This window comes from Mandrillus leucophaeus, unplaced genomic scaffold, assembly GCF_000951045.1.
Source record: "Mandrillus leucophaeus isolate KB7577 unplaced genomic scaffold, Mleu.le_1.0 Scaffold545, whole genome shotgun sequence".
In the NCBI taxonomy this organism is placed as follows: domain Eukaryota; kingdom Metazoa; phylum Chordata; class Mammalia; order Primates; family Cercopithecidae; genus Mandrillus; species Mandrillus leucophaeus.
The window spans coordinates 1091933-1113175 of record NW_012105864.1 but is presented as its reverse complement, the minus strand read 5'-3'; positions in this window follow the sequence as shown (position 1 = coordinate 1113175).

Sequence of the window (21243 nt, the reverse complement as noted above, 5' to 3'; positions counted from 1 at the left end):
TATTAACTATAGTCACCCTATTGTGCTATCAAATAGTAGTTCTTATTCATTCTTTCTATTGTTTTTTTCTTTCTTTATGCACATCCAAATTTACAACCAAAATCCTTTCCTTCTTCCTGAAAACTTTTAACAGGCCAGGTCTACTGATGAATTTCCTCAGCTTTTGTTTATCCGAGAACATCTTTATTTCTCCTTTACTTGTAGAGGATAATCCCACTGGATACAGAATTCTTGATCGGTGGTATTTTTCTTTTGACCCTTTTAAATATTTTATTTCACTCTCTTCTTTCTTGCATGGTTTTTGACAAGAAGTTGCATGTGATTATTATCCTTGATCTCCTACAAAGTGTTTTTTTTCTTTTTCTCTCTATTTCTTTCAAGATTTTCTTTTTGTCTTTGGTTTTCTGTAGCTTGAAAATTACATGCTTAGGAGTAGCTTTTTTGATATTTATCCTGCTTGGTGTTTGCTGGGCTTCGTGGACCTGTTGTTTACTGTATAGCATTAATTTTGGAAAATTTTCAGCCAAGATTACTACAAAACTTCTTTTCTTTTCCTTCTGGTACTCCAATTATATAAGTGTTACACCGTTTGAAATTGTCCCAACATTCCTGGATTTTCTGTTCTGTTTGTTCCATTGTCTTTTTTCTCCACATTTCAGTTTGTGAAATTTTATTGACATTATCTTCAAGCTTATTAATTATTTCCTCAGATGTATCCAATCTCCTGAGGAACCCATCAAAGGTATTCTGCATTTCTGCTACAGTTTTTAAAATTTCTAACATTTCCTTTTTATTCTTTTCAGTTTTCATCTCTCTGCTTATGTCAGATTCACTAGTTCTTGCATGTTGCCCGCTTTTACCAGTACAGCCCTAGCGTATGAACTATATTTTAAATTCCCTGTCTGATAATTTCAAATTTGTGTCATATCTGATTCTGACATTTGCTTTGTCTCTACAAAATTTGTCTTTGTTTCTTTTTAGCATGCCTTGTAATTATTTTATTGTTAAAAGCCAGATACAATGTGTTGAGTAATGGGTACTGAGGTGAATACATCTTTAGTGTGATATTCTATGTTAATCTGGCTAGAAGTTGGACTGGTTTAATGTTTGCTGTAACTGAAGGTGTCAGAGACTCCAGTTTTCTCTATGGTCCTTATTTTTGTCTCTTCTGTAGTCTTTAAATTTCCCTAAGGACTCCTTCTTAAATAAAGTCTGTGCCTTATAGCTCTTTCAGCTGTAATCCACTGTTATGATTTTGAAAACCTGTTGATTTGGTGGTAAAGTGTGGAAGAAAACAAGCCTTCTCTAGTCTCATGATTAAATCCCAGTCTTTTTGGAGGCCTATGTCCCTAGCATGTGACCTTCACAAGTGTGTCTTAACTTTAGTCTACAATTAGTTAAGACAGGAAGTCTAGAGGGTGCTGAAGTTGGGTAATTGCCTTCCTCCCAGGTGTGAATAAGCCTCTGAAAGTCTTTTCCCTTGAGCAGTGGGCCTTCATTGTAGCAAATGGTCTGGGTATACTTCAAAGTGGTCATTTCTCCCCCTCTCTCTTTCAGAAACATGAGAGAGATTTTCTTGGCTATTCATCATAAGAACCTATTGGGGTCCCTGGAGGTAAAAGTCATAAAAGTGTGCTTCTCCTCCAAGAATGTGGTCCCTGGAAGTTTACTATTCTCATGCTAGTTCATACTCAGCCTTTAGCAAGTTGTCAAAATGATCATTTTAGTGTCCCTACTGGTTTATGGCTCCAGTGGCTTCTACTCCAGATAAGCTGATTTTACTATGATTCTCTGCATTCTCCTGTTTTTGCAGATCTGGGTGGTGATTTGCCCTACAATCTCAGATCCCTAATAGATCCAAGACAAGTCCTTGATTTTCATATTATTCTACTTACATCTTGTTGTGAGGATGGGAGTGAGGACTTCCAAACTCTTGACTTGTCAGAGCTGAAATCAGAAGTTGAACATATACTTCTCAAGCCCCTGGTGCCCTGAAAACCAAAAAGCCTTCCCTCTTCAACCCTATCCTGGAATATTTTTAGCTGCACGCTGCCTGCCCTTTCTGCCTGCCTTCTGAGCCTCTCTCAACTACAGCTCAGCTCTCGGATCATGCTACAGCAGAGTGACAAAACAGGCACTTACAGAGGTCGTGCATTCTGTCCACGTCATCCTCAGCCAGTTTTCCTGGAGAGAACTCCTCTCCACTGGATTAGCATATCTGTCCTCTACACAATGGGCAGAGCTTTCCTAGGTGAGAAGGAACACGTGTGCATTGGTGCTCTTTAACTCCATTTTCAGTGCCAGCACCCAAGATACTTACTGCCCTCGTCCTACTTGGGGTGCCCTCACATTAAACCCTGCACAGACTAGCAGCCCAAATAAAATTTGGGGTTTAGATCTCTACAATCATTGTTTTAAAAAGCCTCTGAGACAAAAGTCTCCCAGTAGAAACAATTAAAATAACATCGAGTTGTTTGAAACTGAAAGGTCACAGGCAAAGGGCATTTTAGAAAGAGTAAGACTGAGATCTTGGGCATCATGGTAACTATAATTTTGTCAGCCACATGAAGCGTAGACATAAGAAAGCTTAAGTAATACAACCCAATGAAGAGTTCAAGTGGGGAAAATTGAAAAAGATATTAAATGTACTTAGGATTACATTAACTAAATGAATCACTTAGAAGTAATAGTAATAAAAATTCAGAAGAAGGAGCAATTGCTTCAATCTGCGGATGGTCAGTAACACCAGATAATCTTGCAACAACTTTCTGAGTTTCACTGTAAGCCTCTAGAAGAATATCAAGAATGCTAGAGAATTCCAATGGGTAAAGTGAGAGGTAACCCTGATTTTATTATTCTTGATGTTCTCAAAGAATTCCAGACAAACTGGATACGTCAGCTTCATAATTGACTCCACTTCTGTGTATACTCGGAGAGTCAGATGTGTGATAGAAACATCCATTCCATTCAGGTCCTGTCAGCAAGTGACAGGGACAGGACATTTTGTTCCCAAATGGCTGGCTAGCCTCATAACTCGTTCCAGAATTCAGAAGTCTTGTTTTATCTACAAAGCTGTGCCTGTGTTGGAGGTGTTCACAGTTCTTATAGACTCATTTTTCATTTGTATGTTAGGAAAACTGATTCAGAGAACCATTTAGCAGAATCTGTTATAGAAATTATAGGTTATTTCACCATTGAAGAAGCATTACCACTCTGGAGTCTTTGATAAGACCTAGAGCTTTTGCTCTATAATTTAACTTTTTAAAAAATTAAACGGCCATCAACTTTTATTGCTATCATTATAAGCCACAACACCGCCCCAAGGTTATGTTTGCCTTTATAGATATGTGAATAATTCTGGCTCTGCCTTTGGGGAGGATCTCATTATGTTTCTCTCTCTGTTAAAGTTGAGATCTGAATGGCTGAAAGACCTGAGAAAAATATACTGCTTTGGTATCTCAAGATCCATCCTAAATACCACTTCATCTATGAAATGATCCGTCTTTTAACTCTTGTAACACTTTGCATGTTTTCCTATTGATTCACACCTACTTCACAGTAACCTGCTTGTGTGAATACATGTCAGATTTCCCCATTAAACTGTTGAGAGATTGGATAGTCCTATTCTCCCTTGCACCTCCAAGACAAGCACTGTTTCTCAAAAATAGAAGTACCCAGTTAATGTTGAGTGAACACACTTGAACGTGTCCCTTCCAATTATTTGCTTAAATTTGACACACAGCTATCTTTCCCTCCTATATCCTCACCACATATGCAACTGCAGTTAGCACAGAAATGCAAGAAGCCAGGCTGAGCATGGGCCGGCTGAGGCTGGCCAGTGCGGTGGAAGGGTAAAGTGGAGAGTGTCTAAACCCACTCTGTGGAGTCATACTGCGGGTCAGGAAGATCCAGGGAGAACACTTCTGCACAGTACATCCATACTTGATCTTGTAGTTCCCTTTCTAATTCTTCAGATGTTCCAAATTTTCTCTAGGAACCGTCCTTCAGTTTTATGATTGAACAAGTATCGGAAATTTTCGTAGTAAACTTTTTGTATGAAATAAAATCAAATTTCCAAAGAACAAATTTTACAATATGGTGACCACTGTACAGCTCTGCCTGACTCTATAGTATTTTTTCATGATGTCTTAAACTTTGAGAAGTTACATAACCAAAATAAGGGTGTGGCTTCCCAAGGTGACTACTTTAAATGGACAACACTCATCCATTATATGCTATAATTTTTAAATATTGCTAGAATGCTGTATAATTATATATCTTGAAAACAGTCTAGAGAAACCACCCTAATACATCTGAAACAGTAAGAGCAATGCAAAACAATATTTAAAGTATTAAATTAATTGGTGGTGGCAGTACTTGTTAAAGAAGTTGAGACTTCAGGATAAATCCTAAAAGGATTTCTGATTTGTCCCTTGGGGCTTCATGCATCTCCACACATGTCTGAATGGTAACAACTGCCAAGTAGACAAGCTCCCTTGGATTAGGAGTCAAACAGGGAAGTGTGCTGGAGAGTGCAAAGACATATTGTTTTCATCAGTGTGTAGCTTTTAAACTTGTGATATAAAAAAGCAGGGATGGGGAGGGAGTTAATTAACTGACTTGTTACCTAACTGTTACCAAGCAACTTGTTAATTGCTTGCCTATATCAGGGATGACTGTCATCTCACTGTTTTCAACATTCAGATCTTCCCCTCCTTAAAATTGAGGGTCATTTTCCCCATCTATGGTTTTCAACTGTTATTCCCTTAAAAGACACAAGCACAGATTGATTTATAATAATCCAAATCTGAGTTAAAAAGACAAAGTACACTTTCAAATTTTACCTCACAGTGCCATCAAACAATGAATGGGAACAAAGTAAGCATACTCTGGACTAAGAATGTGGGATAAAGTTTTCTGAAAGAAGCAAGTCTTGGGATTAGCCAGTTATGAAGAATGTAGATAAGTGGTTAAAGTCAGTGTTTAAAAACAAAAGTATTGATCAAATATTTCTAAAGTAGGTTGCCCCTGTCAGGCATAGCTCCCTTATCCATGTTTTTAGGATGAATATTTCAGTGTACAAGTCAGAGTCAAAGTGGTCGCCTACACTTCTCTCTATCCTTTACCAAGGCAATGCTATACAACACACATGTATTACATACCCTGTTTCACAGGCCACTGACAAAGATGTTTTCATTCCAAAAGTCTCAGGAGGAGAATTTTGAGCTGGCATAGTGTGTCTGTCTTGAGGAGCAAACATATTGAGATTGTTTGCATCTCTTAGCCAAAAGGTGGGATATGATAGAAAGATCCCTGAAAAAGATGCACCTTTTATTACTTCCCTGAAAAAGCAATGATGAATATGGTTCATCATTTTGATGCTATGGGATAGCATCATCATTTTTGCTATCCCACATTTGCAGGGATAGCAAATTATGGGTAATATTTAATTATAATTTCATTATTTTAGAGGGCAGAACCCCTTTATTCACTAAGAGCAATATAAAACTCTTGATAAAGGGATTATCTACTGAGAATTTCTAAATATTAAATGGTTCACCTGTGGTAATACATATGACTGCATTCTACGGAAGTTACACACAGATACTGGCATAAGTGATAGGCAAGAGTCATATCATTCTTTGTGTTTCCAGCGAGAAGGGGCAAGAAATTATTGGAAGAGAATTGGGAAGACTCAAGCCTACAGAAGGAATTTTACTAAGAGATCCCTGATCTTTCTAGAACACTCCCATAGAGATAGGTTCCAAAGGCATGTAAGTAGCAGTTTACATTGGGTAGCCATTTTTCCTTCCTGACTCCTGGCCTTTCTTGGAGGTTTGACCCACCAGTTCTGTGATTGTCATATTGGTCCCCATTAAGCTGAATACATAAACTTAGCTGTTCTCATACAGTATCAGTTCCATCAGGAAACAAGAGTCCACTAACCCACTGACTAGTGTCTCATTCTTTTCAACTTTCAGAACTTCCCCTTCTTAAAATTGAGGGACATTTTCCCTATCTATATTTTTCAACAGTTATTCCCCTAATAGATACAAGCACAAACTGACTTGTAATCATCCAAATCTTATTTTTTTAAGGCAAAGTATACTTTCAAATTTTTATCTCACAGTGCCATAAAACAATGAAAGGAAATAAAGTGAGTATAGTGTGGACTAAGAAGGTGGGAAAAATTTTCACAAAAGGATTAAGTCTTGAGATTAGCAAATTATAAATACTGTGGATAAGTGATTCAGATCAGTGTTTAAGAAAAAAGTTATTGTTCAAATGATTCTAAGGTAGGTGGAATTTCTATGCCAGAAACTATTCCATTTTGAATTAGATCTAAATATATAATTGCCATTCTACACAGGCTTTTGAGAAAATGACACAAGCATATACAATAGTGGGTTTCTAGCAGAAGGGAAGAGATGCTGCGGTTGCTAAACCTACCATTTAAAATACACGTCCACATGAATATCAAAAGATTTTCACATCAAATATAACCCAGTGAATATTAAATCACCATATGCTTGCCATAGTAAGACTTTATGATGTTATTAGCTGCATATTCATTTAGTGACTTAGAAACAACCAGCTTATTCTACTTTACAATTTTAGCTTGAGCCATTCTGAGCACATTAATGTAAAAATTGTGCTTACTCACCTATGAAAAAGTTACTGACTACAGCCAAATGTATTTTTAGAAAATTCTCTTTCTGAAATTTCCCAATTGCTAACCAAGGTCAGACTCTAAAGACTATAACTTTTCTAGCAATTCTCTCGAGTCCCCAATAGCAAAGCCAGTAACTGGGCACTCTCACAGTGTAACTAAATTCTGTCTTTTATTTAGAATATTCTTCCCCCTTGGCATTTGAGTCTGGTGGTGCTGGTTCATTTAAATAAAGTCTTGCACACATAAAAAACAAATTTTTATTCTATAATAACTATCTGTGTTCGGTTCATTTCCAAAGGAGGTTAAGACTATGATGATACTACCTTCATTGTTTAAAAAGACTTTGAAACTTATTGAACTATTTTCGGTGGTACAAATTACAACTGCCGATTCACTGAAGCTACCTCAGCACTGACAAACTGAAGAAAAAAAGTAATCAATTATCCACTGAAATCAATGTGTGACAACTAAGAAAAATCTTTCAGTTTCTAAACATTTCCAAAATGTTCCATTCTCACTTCCTCATCTACTAAAAGCTTACCAATCATCAATGGACTATCTCTAATCTCATATGATCCATACACATCTTTTCTTTAAATTTTTATTTCACATGCATTGTATTTTAAATCTTACTACCTCTTTCTCAGGCATGAAAAATTCCATTACTAGGTTGGTTCCCAAGGGACATTTGCTGAAATGTTGGTTAACCTTTGAATTGCATGTAAATCAAGCCAACAACTCCTGGTCTAAAAACATCTAAAAGTTAAAGAAAATGTCTTTCATAAAGGGCAGACACAGATGTAAAGCAAGCAGGAAAGCCCTGTGTGCTTGAGCACACAATAATTTTAGAGATTTTGGATTATCTAGTACAGATACATTCTTTGCAAGGGGCAGGGGTGGGAGGATATTAGGAGAAAATGTGGCTGAAATTTTTTTCAGCTTTGTTAAAGTATAATTGACAAAAAATTTACATGTTCAAGCCATACAACATGATTTGATATACATTTATGTTGTGAAATGATTGCCACATAAAATTAACTTCAATCACCACACAAATACCTCTTGTGCGTGTATGGAGGAGGGTGAGGACGCTTAAGATCTACTCCCATAGCAAATTTAAAGAAAAGAATTTTAAATAAAATAAAAAATAAAAAATTTGAAAAGACATTCAGGCGAGGGCAAGTGTCTCACACCTATAATTCCAGCACTTTGGGAGGCCGAGGCAAGTGAATCAATCATTCGAGGCCAAGAGTTCAAGACCAGCCTGGCCAACATGGTGAAACCCTGTCTCTACTAAAAATACAAAAATTAGCCCGAAATGGTGGCACATGCCTGTAATGCCAGTAACTCAGGAGGCTGAGGCAGAAGAATCACTTGAATCCGCCAGGTGGAGTTTGCAGTGAGCCGAGATCGCGCCACTGCACTCCAGCCTGGGTGACAGAAAGAGTAAGACACTGTCTCAAAAAAAAAAAAAGAAAAGAAAAGAAAAAGGAAGACATACAAATAGACACCAAATATATGACAAATTGTTAACATCACTAATCATAAGGGAAATGCAAATCAAAATCACAATAAGATATCATCTCAGCCCAATTAGAATGGCTATTATAAAAAATAAAAATAAAAACAGAATAAAAAACAGATGCTGGTGAGGATGCAGAGAAAAGCAAACTCCTGTACTATATATTGTGGGTGGAAATGTAAATTAGTGTAGGCATTATGGAAAACAGTATGGAGGTTTCTCAAAAAGCTAAAAATAGAACTACAATATAATCTAGTAGTCTCACTACTGAGTATTTACCCAAAGAAAAAGAAATCAACATGTCAAAGGAATACCTGTACCCACCCCTGTTCATTGTAGCACTATTCATAACAGCCAAGATACAGAATCAACCAAGTGTTCATCAACAGATGAATGGATAAAGAAAATGTGGCACACACACCTACACACACACACACATATATACGTATACGTACAATGGAATACTATTCAGCCGTAGGAAAAATGGAAATCTTGTCATTCGTGGCAATATTGATAAGTCCGGAGGACATTATGTTAAGTGAAATAAGTCAGCCACTCATATGGGGGAGCTTAAAAAAAAAAAAAAAAAGATCTCATACAAGTAGAGAGTAGAATTGTTGATAGTAGAGGATGGGAAGGGGAGGGGGAGGGGAGGATGAAGAGAGATTGGCTAATAGATAGAAAATTACAGCTAGATGGGAGGAGTGCGTTCCGGCGTTCCACAGCACTGTAGGATGAATATGGTTAACTACAATTATTGTATATATTCAAAAACCTAAAAGAGAGGAGTTTGAGTGTTCACAGCACAAAGGAATGTTAAATGTTTGAGGTGATAGATATGCTAATTATCATGATTGGATCATTAAATATTGTATACACATATCAAATATCACTCTTCATCCCATAAGTATCTACAATTTTTTTGAGACAGGGTCTCACTCTGTTGCACGGGCTGGAGTGCAGTGGCAAGATCACTGCTCACCGCAGCCTTCCCCTCCCCAGGCTCAGGTAATCCTCCTACCTCAGCCTACGGAGTAGCTGGGACCACAGGCATGCACCACCACACAGGGATAATTTTTGTAATGTTTTGTACAGACGGGGTTTTGCCCTGTTGCCCAGACTGGTCTTGAACTCCTGGGGTCAAGTGATACTTTCATCTTAGCCTCCCAAAGTGCTAGGATTACAGGTGTGAGCTACCATGCCCAGTCAATATGTACAATTATTTGTCAACTAAAAACAAAAGAAAAAATAATCAATATGGCATTAACTATTACTTATGTGTTATGTTATTACGTATATTATTAATTGCATACTATTAGTGAGATCCATTGTCTGTGAGGCTTTTCTTCATGCTCTCTGAAAGAGGGAGAGTTGCAGAAAGAATCATAGAAGAACAGAATCTGAGTTCAAGGTAAACTGACAGAAGAGTTTCTATTGATATCTCAAAAATGAACCAAAACAATCCTGGTATCTTTTATGTCAAGATTAATAAGAAAAGACAAAATCAAGGAAACAGGAAAAAAATGAAATTGACAGTAGTTAAACATGGCAGTTGTCTAATGATCTCCTAGGGCTGTTGACTTTCCAAATTTGCTCTATATTTGAAGGTCAAGTATGATTTCATAAAACAAGACTTTATTGCACGTACAATATTTAATAGAGAAAGGTATTTTTCTTCTCCTCACACACACTGACTAAGGACTAGAGAAGATGGTAAAGGACAAAGAGCCTCAGGACAGATTCCCAGATTAGTTTCAAAATTCCTTTCCTTTTCTATCGTGTAATACTATGTTCCCTGCTAACAGCATTTCCCAAATATAGGAAACAAGAGGGAAACAAATCCTTTTTGGGAAGCCTGATTTGCAGAATTAAGTCATAAAATGATATCACCTGCATCTCTTGGTACACAAATCGTTATGGACTATTTTGCATTGACGTCTAATGTCTTATGGGTACAGTTCTTGTCTCCCAATAAGTTCAAGTTTCATGAGTGTTAGGGCAATGTCCCATAGCACTTACAAAGCCTATTTATGTACAACACAATCTTAATGACATGATAACCACTTAATACATACTTATTGAATTAAACTGAATTGATCAAGCCAAATTTAATAAGTAACAGGAAATAAAAGGGAAACTCTAATTTTAACTCAGGAAAAAATCCCCCAGATGTCCCCCATCACCTCTCTCTCCTCCCCACACCCCACACTCAGCACCACTGTAGCAATTTTGCTTCTATAATTATTGAGAACATTCTATGCATATATTCAGAAATTCCTTGCAAGGACAACTAACCCACCCTGCATGTCCCCACTGCTCGCTGCCAACGTTGGGCCTGGGTGATGCTGCCAGCATTCCAGGATTCCTGTGGGGAGGCACTTTGATGGTGGCATTTCCTTCCCAGCCTCAATACTGCCCCTGGGTCCTGGGAGAGGGAGAGCCAGGCCTCTCCAGAGTTGCCTGGAGTCTTTAACAAATGAGGTCTCCTCTCAACCCTCTATCCCCAAGACCTGAGCAGCCTACCTGCTGCCTGATGCGCGTGCACGTACTCACCCACTCCATGACCTCTGTCCATCCACTCTCCTGTATCTGTGTGGCTTCCTGTCCAGGTGCCTGTGTGTCCTCGTGTCTGTCTCCTTATGTGTGTGGCTCGTGGAGACACCGTGGTGTGCATGTAGGGACAGAGCCAGCCTTGTGGCATCAGAGAGGTGCCTCTCCCTGCCTCTGATCTGAAGTGAAGGATGTATACTGAGAAGTGCTGGAATAATTTTGGGAGCATATTTTAAGAATAGATCAATTGGAGATGATCAATAAAGATTTCCAAGGTATCTTTGAACTTCTTGCAGGGGAACATTTAGAAACTTGTTGAAGGAGCATATGTGATCAGGGATAAATTACTAAAGACATAGAAAAGTACAAGAGCAATAGGATAATTGAGTTGGACTTTACCAACTGCTGACAATTGTCCAAGGACCACCAGGAGAACTGATTTGCATGCTGTGATGTTTGCTGACGTTCTTTACTGTAGTTCTTTGTGTCTCCCCATGCACCCTTGCATAGTTTAGAGTCCTTGAAATGGTTTTTCTCATCCACAATAAAAATAGCACTTTTTTGAAGATTCAATGACTACACATTCATTATATACAACTCACACCCTAGATCAAGCAATTTTAAAAAGTAAAAATTGCCTGAAATCCCACTGACCTGATATAAATCAATATCATTTTAGTCATGTGTTTCTTGACCGCTTGATCTTCTATGATTTATTCATAAGCTTTGACAATTTTTATTGTCTTTTGCTTGTCAGTTTGTAAGCACTATCTGTAAAGTACTAATAATATTTTTGTTAATTGCCTTGCAAATATTTTTAGTAGCTTTGCTATATGAATGTTTTTATATTTGTAGTATCTACATAAATATATAGTTATACATTTTGTGTGCTTGGTACTTTTGCCATATAAAACCTTTTATATTTATAGAGTACAGTGCATCTGACCTTTTTTTAAAAATATCTTTTGGATCTGCTGTTACAGGGAGACAAGCTTTCTGGAATACCGTTAAGCTGCAGGCAGTAGAGTTGGGTATAGCTCTTGAAGAACTATATTTCTTTGCTCGTAACTGTCTTGAAATACCACCTTCATATATACACCAATACTTATTTTTTGTTTGAAATAATCACAGAGATCACATAAAAATTGTGTTCTTTTCCATAGCTATTAAATTCTACTAAAAAAGACACTGACAGGCCAGGCACGGTGGCTCATGCCTGTAATTCCAGCACTTTGGGAGGCTGAGATGGGCGGATAACCTTAGGTCAGGGTTCGAGATCAGCCTGGCCAACATGGGAAAACCCCATCTCTACTAAAAACATAAAAATTAGTCATGCATAGTGACACATGCCTATAATCCCAACTACTTGGGAGGTTGAAGCTGGAGAATCACTTGAACCCAGGAGGTGGAAGTTGCAGTAAGCCGAGACTGCACCTCTGCACTCCAGCCTGGGCAACAGAGTGAGACTCCATCTCAAAAAAAAAAAGAAAGAAAAAAGAAAAAAAAAGACACTAACACGCAGGAGGAGTGACTCACATCTGTAATCCCAGCACTTTGAGAAGCCAAGGGAAGCAGATCCCTTGAGCTCAGGAGTTCAAGACCAGCCTGGGCAACATGGCAAAACTCCATCACTATTTAAAAAAAAAAAAAATTAGCTGGGCATGATGGTGCATGCCTATAGTCCCAGCCACTTTGGGGGCCAAAGCAGGAGGATCTCTTGTGCCTGGCAGGTTGAGGTTGCAGTGAGTCATGTTCGTGCCACTTTACTCTAGCCTGGGTGACAAAGTGAGACCCTGTCTTTAAAAAAAGACACTAGTAGAGAATGAAACACATTCAATAAAATAATATTTTTCATATTTCTTTTTAATTTAAGTGTGCTCATGTAGAAAATGTGTGAAAATCCATTTCAAAAAGCCTTGAAATAATGAGAATATACTACTTGATATGAATTTATAGGTCATTTACTTAGGTTTATACATCATTTATTGATCCTTAGACTTTAAGTTTGAGGAAAAGTTTAAGACGAGTTATTTATATGACATTTATCTTCCTCTCTGTTTTATTTGTCTTATATGGAAATACATTATTTTTGCCTATCACTTTGGTTACGTCTATTAGCTTTATCAATAGGCAGAAACTATATAGCAAGCTGAGATAACTGGATCTTAAGTAGTATCTTTTAGCTGCATCATTTAAGGCAGTAGATATTTCCATACGCAACATTTTTATGCACTTCCATGTTTCTGGTTAACCTGTTAAAGCTATTCCATTTTCTATTTCTCTATGTCATTATAAGGTAGTGTCTAAAAAATGATACAATTGACTAATAAATCAGAGGTTATCCAACATAAGAAAAAAACATATATATACCCCAAAGGTTCACTCTAATGATATCAGGATCTAGGAATGAGGAGCCTGATCCCATAAACCCTTTGAAAACAATACATTTGATGAGGAACTTTTAATAACCCTCATCCTCAGTGATCATTTGTAGGAAGAGTTCAGTGATTCATAGTTGGCCAGGGAAATATCTCACAATAATGCAGTCTGATAGCCAAGCACCCTGCTTTCATTCCTTATAAAATAAAAAACACTTGTCTAAACACTCTGAATGTAACACCATTATTCTCTTTTTTTTTTTTGGAATGGTAAATGACAGTATCAAAAAATCATAGAATTAAAATAGCAGCTCCTTTCTTTTATGTGCATTTTTATCTAAATGAAATCTGCCATCCTTCAGGGCCTATGTTCAGTGTGATACTTTTGTGGAGGCTCAGTCTATAGCCAAAACTGTGTGTGTTGATACTAAGATTCTGAAAACCTTCATTTTTTTTCTCTTTCCATTCTATTCATTATACTGAAACATTTATTTTCTAGAAGGAAAAAGGACAGATGTTAAAGGTTTTTTTTCCGATTTGTACTTTTGATTCACGATCTGATTTTTCGTAAGGAAGCCTCGACAGGGTTTGTTTTCCTATTGAAGATCTCACATTTCTGTGAGTCTTCACTGTCAAGAGCAAGTAGGGGATAGAATGTACTAAGTAACTTAGCAACCATCCAAATTCCATCCACATTCCAGGCCTGGGCTCCAGTTCTACGGGAAACACCATTCAATCCAGAAACAGACAAGAAAGAGGGTTGAAACCTTCATGACAATGCTAGAGAATTAACAGTGAGAGACGCATTAAGCAGCAACACAGTTTTGCCTTTTACAGGCTCCCTGAGGTTTTATTTCAGTCAGAGGACCAAGATTTCCGTTCAAGTCGCTGAAAGAAAAGAGCTGTCATTTATGGAAAGAGAACAAGTTTAAGGAGCAGAGGGAATTAAAAGTTCAGTTCTGACATGTTAAGTTCCAAACAACTTAATGGGTGTTTTCTCCGAAGGAGGATTATAGTCAGCAGGTAATTTTCAGGTGAGAAGGTGAGAGGGGTGAAGGAGAGGTAAAATGCTTGAGCCCCAAGGCATGCCAGCCTTTAGACACCTAAAGATGAGCATGAATGAGCTAAGGAGACTGAAAAACAGGTCAGTGATAGGGACATGCTAAAAGTTAAATAAATTAATTGTAAAAAAAAGAAGAATGATCAACCGAACAAGTACTGAAATTGGTAGACAAGATGACAACAATATTGATCCTGGTAACAGAAGAGTCCCTGGGACAATAACAAGAGGTTTCAGAGCAGTGCTAGGGACAAAAGCCTGATGGGAGGGCCTTCTAGGGTGACTGGAAAGGCAAGGAGATCCCTTTTGTTACTTCCTGTGCATAGCAGGAAAAGTAATTAACATATGGAGAATTCACAATCTTGCACTGCCTTTAACTTTGTGATTTTTTGATGAACATTTACAATTAAAAAGTTAAGCTATATGATCTTTACCCTTCATTTGAACATTTTCTAGTCTATAATCCCTCCTTAAATAATGCTTTCCCAAATTTGACTTTAGTTTCTTAACTATATTTTAGATTTAAATATACCTGCTTTCTCTACTTTCCATTCTCTCTCTCTGTCTCTCTCTCTCCCCCAACCCCCAGTGTCTGTGTGTGTGTGTGTGTGTGTGTGTGTGTGTGTGTGTGTCAGTCACTGAGTCTCCCTTTAAGTCAGGTAGAAGAGGAAAACTACCATACTACCATTAATAAGTCCATTATAAATATGAGCTAATATTATTTAAAACATAGATGAAAATGAAAAATTCAAAACTTTTGAAATGGGAAACAATCATGAAATTTCTGTCCAGGCTATTTTCTATATTATAAAACTAAATAGCCCCTCCTGAATTTAACATTGCTATTTTGTTTTAGGCTTTTATAAAAATACAGATATGGAGGCAAATAATTCTTTTAATCAAACATATTCCTAGTTTATAAGGTGGTTTTCATGCCATTTACTGAATAATTTTATATTTGTGAAGTGCTTTGAGCTACGCAGGAAATCTGTGAAAAATGAATAAACAGAGAACCAGCTATGTCTTCAATTTGTTCCAGGATGGAATGAAACTTTTCATCCTGATTAGGGAATAAATATTAAATATAGATAATCTTGGATTCATGTCATGATGCTAACCTGTATGTCTCTCTTTCACTGATAAAATATACAGAAACCCTTTATGGGACATTAATTGTTACAAACCATGTCAAAATATAAGTCCATGGCGGAATCATTCTAAGGTGGCTCTCCAGTGCATCCTGCAAGGGTAGGGTAGGCAGGAGGCCCCCCAGCCTCTGTGTCCTAGCCTGGTAGCAGCTGTCGTCTGGGCAGCAAGGATGATTCACAGGGCTGAGATCCCAGCAGGCTCTTGCAGGGGCAGAGCCTTGAGGAGCTGAGTCAAAAGCCAGGATAACAAGCCAGAATTCACTTCCAAATCTGACTCAGAGCATGGGAGCTACCGAAACCAAAACAGGTGGCCACTTGGGTGTAGCATTTGGTGCCCCTTCAAATCAATGTTCTTTAATACATGGTAAGAGACAGAGCATTATCTTCTATTACCCAGAGCAATTTAGTTCTGGTAACACACTTAAAATCTCACCCAGCAAAACTGAAGCATTGGAACTATGTTCCTATCCTCCTGAGAAGGTACTTTAGGAATAAGGGTCATTTATTGTTACTAAAACATGCCTCTACTGTGACCAAGGCATACTCCTCTTATTTCCTCTTTTACATAGACTTCAAACTGTAGACTATAAATAATAGACTTAATTTTTCGAGCTGTTTAGGTTTATAGAAATATTGAACAGGAAGTATAGAGTAATATACCTCCTCCCCTGCCCCAATATAGTTTCCCTTATTAGTATCTTGCACTAGTCTGGTACATTTGTTACAAATGATGAATCAATATTGATACCTAATTAACTAAAGTCCATAGTTTAAATGAGAATCAACTCTTTGTTGCACAACTCTATAGGTTTTGAAAAATGCTTAATGTCACGCATTCATCATTATAGTATCATACAAAATAATTTCACTGTCCTAAAAACCTAGCATGCTTTACCTATTCATTTCTCCATTTTCCTTTTGATATAGTTTATCAAAGTATTCCTTACAAAAGTTATCCTTATCATCACATTTTCAGTGATGTTTCATTACCTGGGAGGTATTTTACTATCCCTTACAGAGAAACAACTGTCCGGCTGGTCCACTAGTAATCAGATTCTCACTCTATGGATGGAAAAATTGCCAGCTTCCATTTCAATCTTACTGAAATAGAATTTCAAAAATTATGTCTAACAAGTGAGAAGGTGACAGGTGATTGCCATGGTGGGAATATGTCCACAGAGTTCATGTGTTGGAAGCTTAATGCCCCATGCAACAGTGTTGGGAGGCAGGGCCTAATAAGAGGTAATTGATTAGGTCATGAGGACTCTGCCCTCATTAATGGATTAATGTCATTATTGAGGGAGTGGATTTGTTGTTATAAGAGTGGGTTGTTATAAAAGCAAGTTTTACCCCTTCTTGCTCTCTCTTACTCTCATACTGTCTTGCCTTTCCACCTTCTGCCTTGGATGACACAGTAGGAATGCCCTCACCAGATGTCGTTACCATGCTCTTAGAATTCAAGATTCCAAGATTCTGGATTCTCTAGAATCATAAGACAAATAAAGTTACATTGTTTGTAAATTACCCAGTCTCAAGTATTCTCTTATACAGAATACTCAAGTATTTCTTTAAACACAAAATGGACTGTCTAGTGTTTACATGCAAGTTTGAAGAACAGCAAGAAAGATGAGGTGCAATACTCATTAAAAATTTTCATCATGCTAAATTCACAGAAATACTGAATAGAAGACAGAAAAAGGGGGAATGCCATCATTAAGGCAAGCTTAAGTTACACATCAAATTCTGGTTTCTTTTTACTAAGTTCTCTTGAAGAAGAGTGGGTCTCTTCCTAAAGCAAGTTCAGGTTTCCTTTCTCTGTAGGGAGGTATAAGTTCCAATCACTTGCCACAGTTGTATTCAGGACATGAGTTAGGTTTTTATAAGATGCCTAGGCCTAAATATAATGGAAAGGCAGATCCGTAATTCAGAGCACACAAAGAGTTTCCCAAATTACTCAAGCTTGGGATACTCTGTGTCTTGCATTTTGAACATCACGCTTAAAGCAAAACTTTGATAGGGAGGTAGGAAATGAGCTGAAACATTTGGGTTGTGAAATATCGACGTAACTCAAACTTTTCAGATTGATGCAAAATAGCATGAAGTAGAGACAGAGTGTAGTCACACCGACAAAAGATATTTACAATCAGAGCTGAATATAAATCCAACCCCAGGCACTTAGTAGCTGTGTGACCTTGCCTAGCTTATGAAATCTTAGAACATCAAAGTTTTTCCATCTTTAAAACAAAGAAAATAATTATTTTGATAATTTAGATCAACAATACTGAGAGCTTGGCTCCCAATGGGTTAGAACAAAAACATGAACTACTATTTCTTTTTGTGAATAAAAATAATTTATTACCATGTAGCGTATTAAGTGTATTTTTTTAACGGAAGCTTTTTGCTTGCTATAGAAAAGCTTCATCACTGAATTATCTGTTTCTTAGCACAATGTGTTCTGTGTTTGGCTGATTGTTCGTTTTGCTTGATGAAAAATGTTTTCATCATATATTTAATTTGATTGAACTATTCTATTGCAATAAATAGACAGCTTGCAGTGAAATAATGATTCATTTCTCATTAGCAGAATTGAGTTTTGTTTCACAAACTTTAATTATTTTTTGAACGTAGAGAATAGCGTTTGAAAGAAATGATGATGGTAGCAGAAGTATAGTAACTTTCTAAGCCGACAAAAAGGAGGATTTCAAATGCAGATGATTATTTTTTGGGAGAAAGAAAAAGTAAACGAGTAGCAAAGTTTCATTTTAGCCAGCTTTTCCTTCTGTAGGAAAGTAGGCTTGGAGCTCACCCTTAACCTTTCCAAAACGTAAATGGCAAAAGAGGTCTGCCCAAGGGACAGAGAAGCATGAACAGGACCTTCTTAAAGCCAATTGTTGTATTCTTAGTTTTCCAGCCCCTTCCTCCTCATGGGAATTGTTGCTGAACTTTAATTTCCCACATCTACAATGAAGTTTAGAAAAAAAATTAAGGGAATCAAAGAGAACTTTCAGATAAAATGACTTTTCCCTAATGAAGCAGCAAATGTTTTATATAAAACAAGCAAACAAAGACAGTTAAGAAGAAAACATTATGTGTTAGCCAGAGAACTCAAAAACAGCAAAATTCATTTTTAACAATTTATTTGGCTTTCATCAAAAGCATTTTTATTGCAAAATCTGTTTTTCATTTAGCTGTCACATTACTGCTTGTCATTAATTTATTGTTTATGAACCACAAATCAAACTTTTTTCTGTATGTGGGCAAATATTATTGGCAAATTAACACATCACCAGGGTTGGCACAGAGAAATAGCTAATCAATTACTTATAATTTTTCTCATGATCATTCTTGTTTTTCTGACTTTAATAGATCTTGACCAAAAACTATTAATAGAAATATGAGAATTGAAGATATACTACAACTAAATGAGAGACATCACAATCAAGTCTCTGGATCAAGTGTTTGATCACTGTGGTGACTGAGAGGCAGAGAAAAACTGGATCAATTACACAGAGCCACAGAACGCTGTAAGAGGGAAAAGAGAATGGATAAGAGCCAGGCTCTTGTTCAAAGCCAGAGCAGATACACTTTCTGTTTCCTTCATTAGAAATTCAACCATTGGTCCAATGTTGGTTCTTTAAACATTTCATTATTCACTCAATAAATAAATTATGCTGGGTGTGGTGGCTTACATTCATATCCTAGAGCATTAGGAGACCCGGGTGGGAGGATTGCTTGAGGCCAGCAGTGCCAGACCAGCCTGAACAAAAATTAGCAAGCATGGTGGCACACATCTATAGTTCCAGCTACTTGGGAAACTGAGGCAGGAGGATTACTTGAGTCCAGGAGTTTGAGGCTTCAGTGAGCTATGATTGCACCACTGCACTCCAGCCTCAGCAACAGAGGGACGCCCTGTCTCTAAAATAAATCAATAAATATTGACACCTATGATGTACCAAGACTATTGAAAGTACTGAGAAGGCAGTAGGGAAAAAAAAATGGTAAGTCCTCAGTTCTCGGGGGCCTTACATTCCAATGGAACTGGAAGAAAAAAAATAACACATAAATATACATTTCAGGGAATGGAAAGCTCTAAGAAGGCAGATAAAAAAGAGAAAGAGATAAACGTGCTGGAATGTGCTATTTTAGGTAAGGTGATAGGGAAGGCCTGTTTGAGGAGACCTTTACAAGAAACCTGAATGACGTAAGGGAATGAATCACACACATATTGGAGGGAAGAGCATTCCAGGCAGAGGGAACCTCAAGGACCAAGATGCTGAGGAAGGAGCATGCGTGGGGTATTCTAAGACCATCTGAAAGGCTGAGGAAACTTGGCCACAGTGAGCAAGGGGAAAAGTGATCGAGGTTGAACATCCCACATCCAAGCTCTGAAATGCTCCAATGAGCATTCCCTTTGAGCATCATGTGGGCACTTAAGACGTTTGGATTGGGGAGCATTTGGATTTCAGATTTTTAGATTTCGGATACTCAACCAGTAAGGATAATATAAATATTCCAAAATCCCCCCCCCCGCAAAAAAAAAAAAAACAAAAACAAAAACAAAAAAAACTCCAAAATCTGAAACATTTCTGGTCCCAAGCATTTTAGAGAAGGGATTCTCAACCTGTGGTAGGTCTTTTGATCTATGGTAAAGAGCAGTGATTTGACTCTGATTGACATGGGAAGCCTTGCAGGCAGTGACTTGCTCTGATGTTGAGTATAACAGGCTGTTTTTGCTGCTGTGTGGAAAATGGACTATTGGGAAGCAAACAGGGAAATCAGAAAACAAGGTGAGAGACTTTCGCAATTGACAGACAATAGGTGCTTGGTGGCTGGGACTGACAGTCATGAAGTCGGTCAGAAAAGGTCGTACTGGGGATATACTTTGAAGGCACAGCCAACAGGAATGGATGCAAGGTATGAAAGAGAAGACTGAAGGATGACTACAAATTTATTGACCAGAACAATTACAAAAATGGGGTGGCCATTTACTGAAAACATGATTGTGGGCAAGGAACAAGTTTGGGTACTAGGGAATCCAGGATTAAGTTTGAAACTTGTTTGTTACACTAGATTATCTTATTAGACATCCAAATGGAGTGTCCAGCAGTCACCTAAATATACAAGTTAGATGTTTAAGGGAGTGGTCAGAATTGGATAACTACATCTTGGAGACATCAGTATGTTGGTAGTATTTAAACTATGTCATTACCCAGGAAATGAGTTTTGATAGGAATAGTCATCAGCCTGAATAACTGACCTTACTGACAGAAGACTTCCTTTTCTGTTTCCCCACCTCCCCTTTTTCTGCATGACCACCAGTGTAAAGACTTTTAAAATAACATTCCTGGAGAAATGACTACAACCTAGAAATTCAGTAGTTACTAGGAAGATGCATGTCTTTGTAAGTTATAGTAACTGCTTAGAGTAAAAAGTGTTGTCATAATTAACAACCAAAATCCATCTCATCCTGTAAGTATATAGTGCCATGGAAACTGCCCTGGACTGGATCGTCAGAATCCAGCCACTTCCATTCCCAGAGTCCCAGCTCTTCATCTGTAAAATATAGTGGTGGGATACTAAGTTTCCTTCGTTTCAAAAGCTGATTCTCTTTTATTTTATTTTTTACTGTATGATAGTAGATAGACTATTTTACTGCATTTCACTCTTTATTTTACTACAAGAGTCAGTAAAATATTGTGTGTCTGCGTGTGTGTGTGTGTGTGTGTGTATACACTCATACCTCACTTAACAAGGATACATTCTGAGAAATGCATCATTAAGCAATTTCATTGTCATGTAAATGTCATAGAGCATATTTACACAAACCTAGATGGTATAGCATACTACACTTCTAGGCTATATGGTATAGCCTATTGTTCCTAGGCTACAAACTGTAACTTGTGTTACTATAC